The sequence below is a fragment of the Lepidochelys kempii genome, chromosome 1 (assembly GCF_965140265.1).
Source record: "Lepidochelys kempii isolate rLepKem1 chromosome 1, rLepKem1.hap2, whole genome shotgun sequence".
Lineage (NCBI taxonomy): Eukaryota > Metazoa > Chordata > Testudines > Cheloniidae > Lepidochelys > Lepidochelys kempii.
Genome location: NC_133256.1, coordinates 223350053 through 223366506, shown reverse-complemented (window position 1 = coordinate 223366506; position 16454 = coordinate 223350053). Strand labels below are relative to the sequence as shown.

General features: G+C 41.2%; 1 protein-coding gene across 1 annotated transcript in view; it reads right to left on the bottom strand.

The window, feature by feature from the left end:
• DUSP16 (dual specificity phosphatase 16) overlaps positions 1–16454 on the bottom strand; it is a 98831-nt gene that overhangs the window by 50230 nt on the left and 32147 nt on the right. The window lies entirely within an intron of this gene.

Below are 16454 nucleotides of genomic sequence, written 5' to 3'. Positions count from 1 at the left end.
TCACAATCTAGCCCATGCTCTGCAGACATTACATTTTTAATATACACTTAAAACTTCACATTTTCTTTGCTGTACACTCCAAAGAGCTAGGGGTAATATCTGGAAGAGTGGGCTCTGACTCTACTCCAACTATCCTGGCTGTACAATTACCCTGTTGGGGCAAATACAGTCAGTCAGTCTTAACTGAAGAATTTTGTTGTCACTGGAACAATCGCTTCATAAGACTGTGCGTTAGAATAGAATTATGCAACACTGCTCTAAGCACTGGTGTTCCTTCTAGGTGCATTGCAGCAGATTTAGTGAGAAGATCTACAATTTATTAGGGAAATGTAAAAGCTTGATGCTTTGAAAAGGATTTTTTGTGTGAGCTTGTGCACGGTCTTTCTTCAAAGTTTCACCTTAAAGTGAGGGCAAAAATTTGAGTGGAAATTGTCAGGAGCTAAAATGGCATATCAACTCCCCTGGTTGGAGAAGGTGGGTGAAGAGAACACACAAGAGCAACATGCTGCCTTCAGGACCCAAACTTTTTGGTTTATCTTTCAACGTACAGTATCAATGACATAAGGCTTGTCTACACTAGAGAAATTCACCATGTTTGTTCAGTCTAATTGGAGCACTTGTGAGAGGTGTGTTACAAACAGTTTACATGCCTGCTAAATATCATTCGGAGGTGACTTCAGCAGAGCTAAATACTGATATAACCTCAACCAATCCAGTTTAAACAGTTTTAGTGCCAGAGTGGTGTACAAACTAGATGAAATGGTTCATCTTGTCCTCCCAATACAGTCGGTCAGCTGCTTTTTGAAGTCTCCCAGAGGGCACTGCTTCTGGAACCTGTGGGATATGTACTCAGAGGCCACAGCAATGGACACAGTTTAGGGTTAACAGACAAGGGCAAACCTGCCAGAAATTCAGCATGGCTTGCAGGACCACAAAGGGTATGTCTCTACTGCAATTTGAAAACCCACAGCTGGTCCATGGCAGCTGACACAAGCTTGCAAGGCTTGAGCTAAGGGGCTGTTTAAGTGCAGTGTAGGTGTTTGGGTCCCAGAGCTCAGGCTGCAGCCTGAGCCTCAATGTCTATACTGCAATTAAACAGCCCATAGCCTGAGCCAGCTGGCATGGGCCCTCCACAGGTATCTAATTGCAGTGTAGACATACCCAAAATGAACAATTTGTGCTTAAATCTGTCCAATATATCCTTCTCAGCTACAAGTGGTTCTGCAGTGTAGTAATGCTGTTTTCTGTTGTTTAGGGAAATGTCATATATAAAACTGAAGTACCTCTTTGATACAAAACAAAGTACAAATCTAGCAGCTCTTTGTCATGTCAGCTAGCTATAGCCTAGGCTCGTAGCATCTGACCTGCAACCCAGGCAATCTTAATTTGCTAGTGGTTATACCAGACTGATGATAGGCAAGCAAGGCAATCCAACCATGAGGATTGTTAGAGAAAAGGGGCAGAGGGACGAGGTTCAAAAAAAATTATTAAAATCCCCATAACGATCAGTCTCTTTTGGGGGATACAAATTAAACACTGGAACATTTCTGTAAACTTCAAAGCACTAATTTTTGCAAAAAAATATTTCTGAAATTTAGTATACAATGCACATGCAAAGATAAGAGGCTTTGAACACAACCCCATCTGCAATACTGAGTTGTTGGATTTTTTTTAAAAAGAAAAATCTTACCTCAGATTTCTTTTAAGTCTTCATCTAAATCTAGCCAGAATACGTCCAGGGTAGAACACATTTTACAGCCCTAATCCTGAACTACAAACAGCGCAGAGGTAGGGATGGGCCTGCAGACTTTCCAGGGCAGAATCAGGGTCTAAAGTAGCACATGCACCTTGGTCTGCAAGCATAATGAACAGGGGTTCCAATTGTGTAAGGTGGTGAGTACTTTTAAATCCCACTGATTACAAGCGGAGTTAAAGGAGCTCAGCACCCTCCAGGAAGCACTTAACACCTTGCGGAGTCAAGTCTGAAGAAAACAACATCTTTATTGTGATAAGCTCATGAATTCAAATTAATTCAGAAATGGTTGTATACATGGTTTCTGTTATAGTAACAGGTCATTTGTGTTTAGCAGTGGGAAATCCCACAGCAGTAGGTGTTCCATTAATTAGACAAAGATTATTCAAAACACGTACCCCCCCCCGCATATATCTAATCTCAATTCAGAAAAGTGAACAAGGTTCACTCTGACAGCAAGAGTTAGTCTTAAAATACACACACACACCAACCAACCCTAGGATAAATAACTTGTTTCATGTTTTAAAGAGAACAGTGTTGCATTTACCAGCACAAGAAACATGCCAGACTTGTACATAAGCAGTCACTGGGTTGATAAAATGTTGTTTATCTAATTGCCAAGACCCCACTGCTTCATGGCAAGTTGCCACCATTTCTATTCAGACCTAGTGAAATACATATTTCTCTAGAGGCCAAAATAAAGTAGTGGGAAAAATTACTATAGCAGACCTTTAGGAACTAGCGAAATCCTATCTATGCAATCTGACCAGCAGATGCTTTTCCTACATAGAATGTTCACTGAAGTCCACGCTTATTTTAAAAGTAGGCTGAAGGGGATAAAGCTGAACTAGTTAACAGGCTTTAAACTATCTTGTTACAAAAGAACATAAAGCATGGCTAGAGCTTGTTAGCCTAGCGAGTTATGCCTAATTTCTAAAACCGCAAGAAAAAAATATGTTTAGATTTGTATTAATATATTGTACCCTGAATTTTGGATTCACTTCTCTGTACCCAGACATACTAGAGCCTGATCCAAAGCTTGATGAAATTAATGGGTGCCTTTCCACTAGCTACAATGGGATTTGGATCACGCCGTTACTGAGCTAGATGTTCTGCTCGGATGGGTAAAGGGCTGAGTTTAAGTCTGAATAACAAAGAAGAAATACAGTAGGTAAGAAGTTTCATGAACTTTCAACATTCTTAATTTTACTGATTTATAAATGTTTAAAAACATTCCTTCAGAAAAGGATTATTATTAAGTAAATTAAGAGGCTATGAAAAAAAGCAATATTCCCAGGCAATTTATTCCCTCTTGCTGACACAGTCAGCCCCTTCTCACACAGTGTGAGTTTTTCTAAAGCCACAAATTCTTCTCAAAGACCCTAAAAATCTGATTGTAAGGACTCCCCCCACCCCCCCTTTTTAAGAGGTATGGCTCTCTTTGAGTCCTTTTAGTAAATTTTCTAATACAGTTTTGTAATCTGCAAACTTCTGGCTGTGTTTACATAGTGGTAATCTGAATGTTACAAGCACTTTGACTTTAGTTTTGTCTCACATGTATGGCTGCCAGTTTCATGTACTAAACTGCATCATGGAGTGACTGTCAATTCATTGTGCTCCATTGCAACATAAGTGACAACGTCATGAGGCTGCACTTAATTAACGTGTCAAAAGCAGGCCATTATATTGCTGATCTTTGGACCAGGAAACATCTTAGAAAACCCAAGTTACAGGATGATCACAGGTATTGCTCATGTGGTAGAACTGTGTAAGGAAGAACAACGAGGAGTCCTTGTGGCACCTTAGAGACTTATGCCCAAACAAATTTTTTAGTCTCTAAGGTGCCACAAGGACTCCTCATTGTTTTTGCTAATACAGACTAACACTCTGAAACCTGTGTAAGGAAGGCGTTTCAAAAAGTTTTTTTTTTTAAAAAGTGGATTTTCTCCTGTTGCCATTTGCAAAAAGATGAAAAAAAATGAGGTTTAGTTTTGGTCATGGATCCAAACAAAATAATACATGGGCAGAGGTCAGGCATCTATAGGTTTTAGGGTAAATTCCACTTTCTGCAACCTGTTTTACAAGTTCTCTCCTAGACACGTGATCAACAGCATTCTAAAGAGATTATCTGGGGACTGAACAAGACATTCCAATACTCAAGGCAAAAACCTTTGCTGTTTAAGCAAAACTGCATCGGAATCAAGTTTCAAATTATGGGCCATATACCAACTAGAGGTCTCCCCACACTGACCGCAGAAAAATGGGAATGAAAATTGTTCTGGAAAGGAGTCTATTACCCATACAGTTGGAGGTATATTTCAATTCAAGACCAACAGAAACAACAGTAAACGGCTAGATCGGATTGTTATCCACCAGTAGGGAGAAGCTGTATGTATGTGGGGGAGGAGTGGATGATTTCCAGTGAGGAGTGGAGCATAAGGGATCCTGCTCAAAGGGAAGTCCTGTGGGGAATCTCCCATCAACTTCAATCCATGGTGCAAGATACAACATATTAACTCTATAGGCCAGCTGCATAAAAGAGCAGAAAGTCTGTGTGTCACGTATGAAATTCATGCTAACAAGTTATGGTTCTCCATTTCCTCCCATTGCCTAGACCACGCAGAGGGGATGTCTACACTGCAGCTGGAAAGTGAGCCTCCCAGCTCGGGTAGACAGACTTACACTAGCTCCAATGGGAGCTAGGGCGCTTTAAACAGCAGCAGCATGGGCATTGTGGCTCAGGCAGCAGGTTGGGGTCTCAAGCCCATCCAACTCACCGGTCTGACTAGCCCAAGTCTCTGCTGGAGCCAAAACGTCCATGCTGTAGTATAGATGAACCCATAGACTTTTAGGAGTCTGCTGTTGCCTGTGACCTAAAGGACTAGGTCCATTAGAACAAGTAGTAGAGGCTCATGCTTTTAGACCTACAGGGCCTGGGTTCAATAACTGCAGATGACCCAAGCAACACCATTGTTACTCAGACTCACCTCTTAAGAACATAAAAACGGCCATACTGGGACAGACTAATGGTCCAAGTATCCTCTCTCTGCCAGTGGCCAGTGCCAGATGCTTCAGAGAGAATGAATACAACAGGCCAACTTAAGCTTTAAGGTCAGCACAGAGCATGGAAAGATGTAGGTTTTGCCCTACCCCACTAGGGCATTCTAAATTGGTCTAATAGTAAAGAGAAGTAAGGAAGACAAGGAGAGAGAGGACCTCAAGTAAAAATTTTCAAAAGCATCTCAGGCCCACAGAACCCAAGTACTATTTTCAAGAGTGACTTGGGCACTTGTGGTTGAGCACAGAGATAAAACTTTCACATGCTCCTGCCTGCCCTTCCTCCAGTGTATCTGCAATTCATGTCTGGAACCATCTAGAGCCAGAATACAAGTGCATTACAGTGGAATCACATCTTATGCGGGGGTTCGGTTCTAAAGTCAGTGCGTAAGGCGAAAATCACGTATAGTCAAAATTACCCTTGAAAATCCCTTAAATCGCCCATAAAGTACAGTATACTGTACATGTTTGTGTATACAACCCTGTACAATAATATGAATACAGTAATGTACATTACATAATAGAGTACATATGCAAAATATAATTTTACAGTACTGTATTTTTAATTACGGGGGTTGTCAGGGCTTGATGTCGATCCAGGAGACGGAGGTGACAGAGAGCTTGGGTGACGGAGAGCGAGTCGTAGACGAAGTGATTGGCTCTGGTTCAGCTCGAGAAGTTGATTTTGTAGGCTCATCTGCTGCTGGTTGTTTTTCCTTGAAAAATATGGTGATCGGCAACTGTCGCTGTTGTCTCTTGAGCTGCTCAAACATTTCTTGATATGGTCTCAAATTGTCCTCAATACCACGTGTGATTTTGGTGCGTCGTTCCATAGAGGGATCATATTCAGAAATTAAATCATTTAAGTGTTTCGCTGCTTGGAACACTTCAGCAAATTTATGAAGATTCGAACTTGCTGACTTCCTGTTCGTCATAGTCATCATCTTCGTCTTCTGTAGACGATTTTATCCATTCCTCTAACTCTTCGTTAGTCAATGTTTCTCTATGGCTCTCAATTAATTCTTCAATTTCTTCCTCAAGAATGTCGACGAAGCCATCACCACCCACTTGCCTGGCCACCTGAACAATGCGTTTCACTTCTTTGTCAATGGTCGGGAAGCCCTTAAAATCATTCACACGTTCTTTCCATAGGTTTCACCAACATGCATTGACTGTTTCAGGCTTGATTGCATACACGGCCTGTTTAATATAAGTGATGCAATCGGCAATGTTGAAGGACTTCCAACACTACATCACATTAAGACTGGGATCAGCATCCATAGCACTACATATCCGTGAGAACATAAGCCTCGTGCATGTGGCCTTGAAACAGGGAATCACGCCTTGGTCGAGATTTGGAGGATGGAGGTGGTATTAGGGGGGAGAAAGACGACTTCAACGTCAATGCACAAACCGGAGTGCCGCAGTGTGGCCAGGAGCATTGTCTACGATCAGCAACACTTTAAAGTCAAGTCCTTTTTCTTCGAGGTACCGCTTGACCTCCAGAATGAAACACTTGTGGAACCAATCCAGAAATAATGCTGCCGTCACCCAAGCTTTTTTTATTTGATTGCCAGAACACAGGCTGGAGATTTTTGTTCTTGCCTTTTAGGGCACAGGCTGTTGTGGCCCTGTAGAGCAAGTCCAGCTTTACCAAATGTCCTGCTGCATTGCCACAAAACAACACAGTCACATGGTCTTTAGCTGCTTTGAAGCCAGGGGCTTGTCTTTCTGATTTCGAAGTGTAAGTGCGGTTGGGCATTTTTTTTTCCAGAAGAGCCCAGTCTCGTCAGCATTAAAAACTTGTTCCGGAAGCTAGCCCTTTTCTTCTAGGATTTTCTTTAATTGTTTGGGGTAGGCATTTGCTGCCTCTTCATTGGCAGATGCAGCTTCACCAGTAGTCTGCACGTTTTTGAAGTTGAAGAGGTTCCTAAAACTGTTAGCCAACCTTGGCTGGCTTTGAATTCCTTCTCATCAGAAGGCTGTCCCTCTTCGGTGGGAGGTTTGAACAGCGTGTAGAGGCTAAGAGCCTTTTCTAGCAACGTGTTGCCATCGATAGGCACACGTTTACGGTTCATGTCTTCCAGCCATAAGTTTAATGCCTTTTCAGTCTTCACTGAAGTCTTATCACACACCTGGCTCTTCATCTTAGCAGTTATTGGAGCACTTGATGATATGGCTTGATGAATTTCTCTCTCTCGAATCTTGATGGCATGGATGCTAGATTCGTTGCAGCCATATTTACGCGCCACGTTGCAGACCGACATACTGTCTCTCAATAAGTCCATCACAGCCAGTTTTTCCTCCCGCGTTGGAACAGATCGCTGTTTCTTCAGTTGAGCACCAGATGAAGTAGTTGGCTTGCATTTAGGGGCCATGTTGTATGAAAAATACAAATCTTTAACCACTAGAATCACACTCAGCACGGTAAGATGCTCATATTATGAGAGGCACATGGGAACGGAGATCGATTGAGGGAACAGCCAATTCACGTCTCCCATCTCACGCTCACTCCGGGGCATACACTCATTGAGTGTAATGGTGGCCAGAATTTACAGGTATCTTGTTATTTTTCTTTTTTTTTGTCAAGCACGTATAGTTGAATTTGTGTAAGTTAAATGCGCGTATGATGCGACTCACCTGTATTGTCTGTCTTAGTAAAGTGGTATGGCTTGCATGAACAGAGGGTGCCTATAAGTGAAAATTTGATGCTGTGCATTTTTTTTTTTAAATTAATACTTCCCCCTTTTGGCAGATTTTGCAGTGAAACCCAGGATGTTTGCTCAACTCTAATGCAGATAGCATGCATTTTTGATTACCTGATAAACAGAATGCTTGTTTATGATAAAGGGAAATGCAATTCATTGCGGAAATGCTCTGCAGACACTTTTCTGTCAATGCATCATTGCTCAGCAAATTGTTCTTCATGCTTTTTGATCAGTAATTGCTAGTAGTTGTGATTAGGAGTTTTAAGTGACTTTTGGACAAATCTTGTTCTGCCCAGCTCAGACCGGGATGGAGGAAAAGCACCTTCTTTGCATGAATATGCAGAATGTATCTGAAATTTATATTTTAAAATTATAATTTGTATGCCTGACTCTCCTGCCAATAAATTCCCATATTCCAGAGCATTACATCAGTGATTTATGAAGTTCTTGTCCAAATTTTTGGATTTTATAGAAAGCAGAATAGAAACATTTAAAAAAGACCTCTTACAATTTCTTTTTTATTTTGGGTATTTATTGGAAATGTAGTTAGTCTCACATGCTGCAGTCTGAAGCCCCAAACAATATCGTTTTTCAGAAAGCATGCCATTACCAGCACTAACTGGAAAGTTGTAGTTACAAACCTTAGACCTGGCGCTAGAGTTTTAAAAAGTATTGTTCGGGCCTAACAATGCAGATATGCACCCGACAGGATTTACAAAGTGCCTAATTCCTGTGTAGAGGTGAAATTTTGGGTTAGCTGGCAATTTCAGAAATTGGAACACAAATTGGTGTGGGTCAAACTGAAGCTTTTTGGAATTCTCATTTACTCTGGGGTGGGGATTGCTCGATCTCTCCTGTTGAAGCTGTTCTGCTTTGTATAGAGTACATGGAGTACTGGACACCAGGTTCCAGTCTCTGCTCCAATTAATATTTAAGTATTTTTTAAAGCATAGAACAGCTTCAACGGGAGAGACTGAGAGGGACTCGCCTCAGAATAGCTGGAGCAGGGACTTGAACCCAGTTCTCCCCCATCCAGGTGAATGCCCTAACCACAGGGTCGTTTGGTAAAAGGGGGTACCTCACCTCCACCACTACCATCGCCTACATTTTGTGAATGGTGCACAAATCCCCTTGTGAATCTAGCCTGAAAAATCAAAGCTTTGATAGTGGTTCGTTTTGACATTGACAGTTCTGAATGTTTTCTTTTTTCATTTTGACCAAAACGATTGCCGCAACTAACACGAATTTGTGAACTGTTTCATTTTACCTGGATCAGCTGAAAAGTTTCACTCAAATTCACACTCGGGTCACCTTGCGGTCTATAGTCTGCAAAGTCTTGCCTTTTGTTTTCAAAATACCTCTCATCTGATTTCTGCATTGAAGTGCTTTTCACGACCAGCAGATTCAGACAGCTGAGCTAAGCAAGATGGGTGGAGTTTACTTTTAAGCAATGGTGGGATATTGCGCACTATACAAATGTCATTTAAAACAGTTTCACAAGTGACATAGCATGCTTCTCAACAACTGTCTGTTACTGTCCTATTTATCTCTCAATCCATGTGTAATGTTATTGAGAGGCCTCCTAATGCACGAATACCAACTCAGAGTGGCCATAATTGATTATCATTCACTTGCTCTTATTGAGAAGTCAAGCTGTTTATTTCATTCCAAAGATCAATTAGGCTTATTTACAGTGTTTATTATAGCAGACAAACCTGATTGCTATAATATGAAGTCATGGGAAACACTGAAGAATGTTGCTGATATAGTGCTTCGCTCAATAATCTGCAGCTCACACACCCAGTTTATTTCTTGGCCTCCCTCCCCAAATCCACCCAAGCAATAAGTTGTTTCCAGATGGAAACATTTCTCATTGTTGGGTGAGAGCATGTGTCATTTGCTCTGACAGCTTATCTAATCTGCTTCAACGCCAAATGTCAGAGTACAAATTTTTAAGCTTCCCATCTTCAGGGAACTGCAGACAACCAGCAAAGACTTACAACTGATTTTCACTAGCCCAACATGATCTTTAAACATAAGAACATTCAAAATTTAGCTCATTCTAGACACCAGAGGTACCTGGGAGCCGATTCACTTTCACCTGGCAATGTTACAATTTATGAAAAAGTTTAAAAGAATGTAAGAAGTCAAGAGGTGGTATGAACATCATCAATTCACTTATCAGGATGTTGCAATTGCCAATGATTACCCAAATCTAAGCCAATTTCTACATTGGTCAGGTGGGATACTCCCCCACCCTACACATCATTGAGAAGAAAGTACCTAAAACATAAAACAAAGTCAAAAGCAAACACACATGATGATTCCAACTCTCAATAATTTGCAGTACTCCCTCCCCACAACTCTCTGTATTAAAAAACACTTGTAGATATAGAAATGTGATTTTTTTCCTCCCATTAAAATGGAAGAGATTAGGGGGGGATTCAACTGCTATTTTCTAGAGACAAACATCCTAGCCTTTGACTACAATGAAAAGCTGGACATTAAAGCAAATGTAATGCTTTATGAACAGTGGGCTGACCCACCTTCCTGCTGGAAAGTTCTTAAATTCAGACCGGTACAACTGCATCCCATATAAACATTTACAAGGGCCCACAGAGGTGCATGTTTAATGTCTATTAATAAAGTTAACTGACAGTCTTTTGGCTACAGATGAATATGAAATGGTAACTAACTGCTCCCAATTCCATCACGTTGCAACTTAGTCCAATAGCGGAAACTACCTAGAACCAATATTTAGCTTATTCAGAGTTTAAAGCATATGTACTAATTTCTGTATAAACTCTACAAGTACCTGTGGTTATTGAAAGATGATTAAGTGGAAGTAAGGATCATAACGAAGTAAAAATAAAGACACTAATGCTCATTCCACACTCAACAGATCCTGGGAGGCTAAAGAAAACAAAAATCACTATCTACAGTTGGCAACTCTACTTAATTGTCATAACAAACCATTGCCAAGTATTGCCTTATTATGAAATCCAGAAGTGGTTCTCAACCATGTAGCATATACAATCTAACAAAACCATAAGGAGTCATCACAAAAGAGGGCAGAGCTCATTCTGAAAGATGCTGCAGATTCTCTCAAATTAATGCCATCTTGCATTGGAAGGACCTGCAGGAATGACCTCTCTACTTTGTGATAACAGGCATTAAAATCTTTGAAAAATATGACATGTTTGCACATGATACAGTAAAACAATACCCACAACCTCTAACTTGTTTTGTTAGCAGGTAGTTTGTCCGCGGGAGCACTGGGTAGGTAAGTTTTATAAAAGTATGTTAGCCACCAAGGGCTGAATTTATGCCAGCAGAAGTTCCCTGGTGGCAGAAACTCCTCCACAATTCCAGGCTAAGGATGCAACACTTGCATGCACATACACGTGTGTAACGGGGAAAAGGGGGAAGAAAGGCAGTACACACCAAGAGCAGCAGCACAAGATAATCTATTCAGTGTTGTGCCAATTTAACATGTCCTCACACCTGCTCGCTCCAGCAGAGCTCCTTTGAAGCCCCCACAGGAATTAAACCTGCAAATCTCTTCCCTTTGCTCCCCCCTCTTCCCCACCACGTGGGATCCCAATAGAAGGCAGTGGGGTAGGGACAGAGGCAAGAGAAGTGAAAGCTTTTTGTGCAGTCTTGGTTCAGCATTTGGCTAGAAACAGCCTATTAATAATTGGTGCTAGTGCTTCACACACCTTTGGTTTTGCTTAGAGAAAACTTTATTAGAGTCAGTACTGGAATAGTCCCAGGACACCTTTTGCCATGGTGCGTGGTTGCCAAAGTCTTGACTTAATCCCTCTTATGCAAATTCCCTCACAATGCCTCAGATAACCATCACAATAGTGTAGTTAGTAACACTCGGCACATACACAGTGTCTTTCATCCATGGGCCTCAAAGTCCTCACAAACAATTATTAAACCTAACCAGCACCATGCGGAGCTAGATTAGCATTCTCCCCATTTTACACACAGGGCAATGAGGCACAGAGACGCTAAGTATCCTGGCCAGGCATATACAATGAAACAGAGAACTCTTGAATTCCAGCGTACCACTCTACACCTAGACAACATGCACTCTGCAGAACACCAGATAAAAAACAAACAGACACACTTAGCAGTTTCAAAGCACTTTACCTCTTTCCAGTAAAACATGTTTAAAATAGGAATTGCTCATGACTGGAGACTGCTTGGGCCCCGGCAACGTTCATAACCACACTTAAGTGCGTTTGGAAATTCCCTGGCAGTGTTGTTGCAGGAACAGACATTTCCTGTAATTTTCGGAAGCATTTTATTCTCCTCTTGAGCCTGGTGTGAGGGGGAGGGAGGGGAGGATGCTATATTATAATTAAGCAAAATGTGAGAGAGACCCCTGAGTTTAAAATGCAAACTTCAGTTAGTCACACTTAATAGTTTTTGTTCATTGGGACAAGGAGGGATTTTTCTGCTGATACTAGAAAAGTTAATACACAGTAAATAAAGGTGACTTGTAAAACATAAGTTTATTATTTTGCTTATTTATGGTACATAAGAAAACCCTTCAAGCCTTTTAAAATTATTATTAATACAATAGAACGTCAGAGTTACAAACACCAGAGTTATGAACTGACCAGTCAATCACACATCATATTTGGACCCGGAAATGCACAATCAAGCAGCAACACAGACAAAAAAAATAAGAAGAGGAAATTTTTCTTCTGCATTGTAAAGTTTCAAAGGCTGTATTAAGTCAACATTCAGTTGTAAACTTTTGAAAGAACAACTTTTGAAAGAGTTATGAACATTTCAGAGTTACGAACAACCTCCATTCCCGAAGTGTTCATAACTCCAAGGTTCTACTGTACTATGTTCTGCTTGTATCTTGCACCAAAAATTTGGATATTTTCAACCCTGCTGCTACTCAAAGCTTTCCCAAGCTGGTCAGTTTTTACTGTGCTGCAATCTTGTAACAAAAAGAGACAGAATTCTCCTCTCTCTTTCGGCAGCCACTAGGGTTGAATGGTGTGGCTTCAAATGTGTCACTAACTAAAAGCTGATGTGAGACACCAAGCCTTCTAGCATGGTTCAGGGACAGCACCCTTGTAGGAATCCCAGCACCCTTTCTTCCTCTCGCAGCTAGAGGGGCACTGCCTCTTAACAATGAGCTCGGTCATCTTTTGTCTTGGTCCATGTAGGTTTAATCCTCTGCCTAGTAAGGGTCTGATATAAAGTTGGTCAGACTGTTTAGCTGGAGCAGAATGACCCAGCCGTAAGACTTATCTGCCTGATTCCACACAATCCTCCTCTCAAAAGACAATACTTTCGAGACCTAAGTTACAGGATGTAGGGCGGATTTAAGGATTTACAGCTACCCTCAAATATCCAAATTGGGAGGTCGATGGTAGTTGCCTCTTTCCCGTTATAAACCCTACATAGAATACTTAAGAGAGTCTCATTTATGCGATCCCACAGGATGTGGAGACTGGCCACATACATTCCAAAAATGTAACACTGTGGTTTATCATCTCAAAATTTTAGCATATGATTCAAAGACCTAAAATGCACAAATACAGACTAGAGTTACCAACTACTCTGCAGCTCTGAGCTCTTTATATTTCAGTAACTCCTATGTCTTAGCAGCATAGACCACACACTCATTTACAACATGGGGGCAATTACAATGCATTCAAGGTTTTTATATATAAGCAATACAATCAAATTGCATACAACTGCTCCACAAGAACCACCCTAATTGGGTAGACCAGTGTAAACGGTGATTTTATATAACATCTTTACTAGGGAACAAGTTAAAAACAAAAAAGCCAGTGGATTGCGGAAGAATGCTAAATTAAAAACTTAAGTACAGTATTTCCAGTTTTATCCAGTACAACACCTCTTTCACTAGTCTGTCTTATCCAGCATGACCCCAGAGAATTTAGATAATGCCTGCCCCCTTTAAGATTAGGATCGCAGGTATAGTAAAAGGGTTGTGATTAGCTTATAGTTGTGATTAGCTTTCTTTAAAAAGCCTTGTAGGCAAGTGTAATGATGGATGATGTTTTGTGAGAGAGTGAATCAGAGGCAAGCCCCAGCAATGATCCAGCAAAAGAAAGTATCTTTTTCTGTGGCCACTTCAGGGAGCAAGTGGAAGGATGGTGCTGAACTCTTCACCAAGTAGCCTAGAGGGCATAATGGTGGTTTTATTGTGGGAGAAAAATAGAATAACTTTTGGGGGGAGGGGTGACTTTTCAGGAATAGTTCTAAACAAAGTATCACCTTCACAAGAGAAGCAGGCCTCATTTAAAAACTGAAAAATGCATTAAACATTGTCACTGTGGTAAACAGTGGGTTAATTTCTATGATCATTCACCCACTTGAGGAAGTGAACTAATTCTCAGAGGGCAACGAGCATTCAACTCATTCACACCAGGGCATGAGAAAAGCTACAGGGATTTTTTTTTTTTTTTTTTTTAAATAGTAGGTCAGCTTTAATAGCTTGCTTCTTCCTCCTTGTGTTTGGAAACACAGTATTGCACGTGTCTAGTCAGCTCTTAGGAACGGCACCCAAAAATATATGTAAAAAAGAAAAAGCAATCTTATTACCACAAGTAACGTTTCAGATTGACAATAAGATGTAACTTACATTTAATAGCTAACAAAGTTCAAGACACTCCACAAGTCTACCCCAAAATGAAGATTGTTCTAATTTTTTTTTAAAACGGAGGCGAAGGCTACATCTACACTAGAGAGCTTACAGCAGCACAGCTGTGCCATCACATGATCTCTCGCGTACCGACTCTATGCCAACGGGAAAGAGTTCTCCCCCAGCAGAATTAAACCACCCCCAACGAGCGACAGTAGCTATGATGGCGGGAGAGCATCTCCCGCTGGCAGAGGCTGTGCACACCAGCACTTCTGTCAGTGTAACTTATGTCAGTTGGAGGTGTGTTTTTTTTCACACCCCTGAACGACAAAAATGTTACCGACAAAAGTGCTAGTGTAGACAAAGCCGAAGTGTTAGGGAGAGTCCAGGGGAAGCCCTCTGTTAACGGAGCAGCTACTGCAAGATGTCCCTACCAGTATGTGCCATTCTGATCTGAAGGGATATTTTTGGGTCCAGCAATGGCACTTAAGCATGTGCTTAAGCTCATCCCTATCAAGCAAAGAAATGAAGCTGGACCCTGCTTAAAATGCTGCTCCTTTTGCCCTCCCCCGTTGGTGGTTTGGGGTGGGGGCAGGCGTAAAGGAGCAGCTGCCCCGGGGCCGGCAATTTAATAGGGCCCAGGCCACCATTGCCGCTACCGCGACAGCAGCTGGAGCCCTGGGCCCTTTAAATCGCTACTGGAGCCCCCGGGGGCGCGGGCCGGGCAGCGCGGATGGGATGGCTGCGGGACGCTGACCCCCAACCCCACCCCTTCTGCCCTGTCCCTTCTGGGAGCCGGAGTTGGCCCCCGTACCGGTAAGAGATCAATTTTACTTTCACCGCTGCAATGCGGAGAGCGTCTACATGAGGGTCCTCAGATGCAAGATTAGGGGCCAAACTCCTACCATTGCCCCTTCCACCAACACTCACTCACTTCTGAGAGGATAATTCAGAAAAATCAGAACTGAAAACATTTTCCAGGCAAGTTTAGCCTCATGCACATCATTTGTAGGGATACTTCTTGTTCCCCATCAGCCATTTACTTCCAATTTGTCATTTGAATGACATCAGTAATAGAAAAATCTGTGAGTACAATGGATATACAGAGGGCTGTGACAGCACACAGCATGTACTTATTGTAATGTGCTTCGAGATGCTTGTATGAAAGGTGCTAGGACCTTACTTGGTATTGCATTTAGGGTTCAAGTTTAGCAGTAGTCTCAAAGCCACTACAGTATTTAACTTGCCAGAGCACATGGCACAATGGGCAGGTCCCTTAGGTAGTCAGAATGCTAAAACACAGAATTTGTATTTAATTTTTAGGGGTTTACTGTTTCCAGCCATATGACTCTGCTTTATGTTCCCCACCTGCAACTCTCTATGGCACCATATATATAGGCTTGCAAGGATTACATTTTTTTAATCAGTAAATGTTTATTTCACTGGGCATACACAGACAAAATATTTCCATTCTCTATCTACAAATTTCTGTTACCAAAGAAACTTAGAGTTTGATTTAATGGATATTCACTTTGTATATTGACATGTGATGTTAACCATTAAAACACAAAATTGTCATAAAGCTTTAATTTTCTGAATTTTAATACCTACTGTCAGGAAACATTTGTCACGCTCTTTTACTGTCTGACCCTTCCCCCCCCCCCCACCAATACTTTCCCACAACTGTGAAAGTTAATAAAAAATAAACTTTAAAACAAGCATTGCTATTATCCTTCAATTTAATCAAAAAATACAAATTGAATTTCGCCAAGTCTATCTATCTCTCTATAGAGTAACAGATACATATAGAAGAATGCCATAACCGTACAATTTCCCCCCCTCAAAATATCTGTCGGGCTCCCTTACTACACTTTCAGTTTGGAAGCATTTAATATTTTCAAATGTAGTGTTTTCTAGAGCATCTATTACCCACAGGGATTATATAATTTTGCAGCAGATAACACAATAATGTTGCCACAGAGCTTTGAAGATGCAGGGAACAACGTGGGCTATTATTCATTTACATGACATACTCATTGTCCGAAGTGCGCCTGTAAGTGTCTACACCATCTATAAAATATATATACAAAAGAATTTAAAAACAAAAACATTGGATTTAATTACATTTACTCAGATTCCTCCAGCTACACAATGAATGATTTTACAGATCCCTTTTTAATAGCAACTGTAGGTCAGCAGCTGTTATTTTGTTGAGCATTTGTTCTCAATGACAAATGAAGTAGTATACTGGACTTCATACTAGCCCAATGGAGTCCTGATCCATTGACTCCTG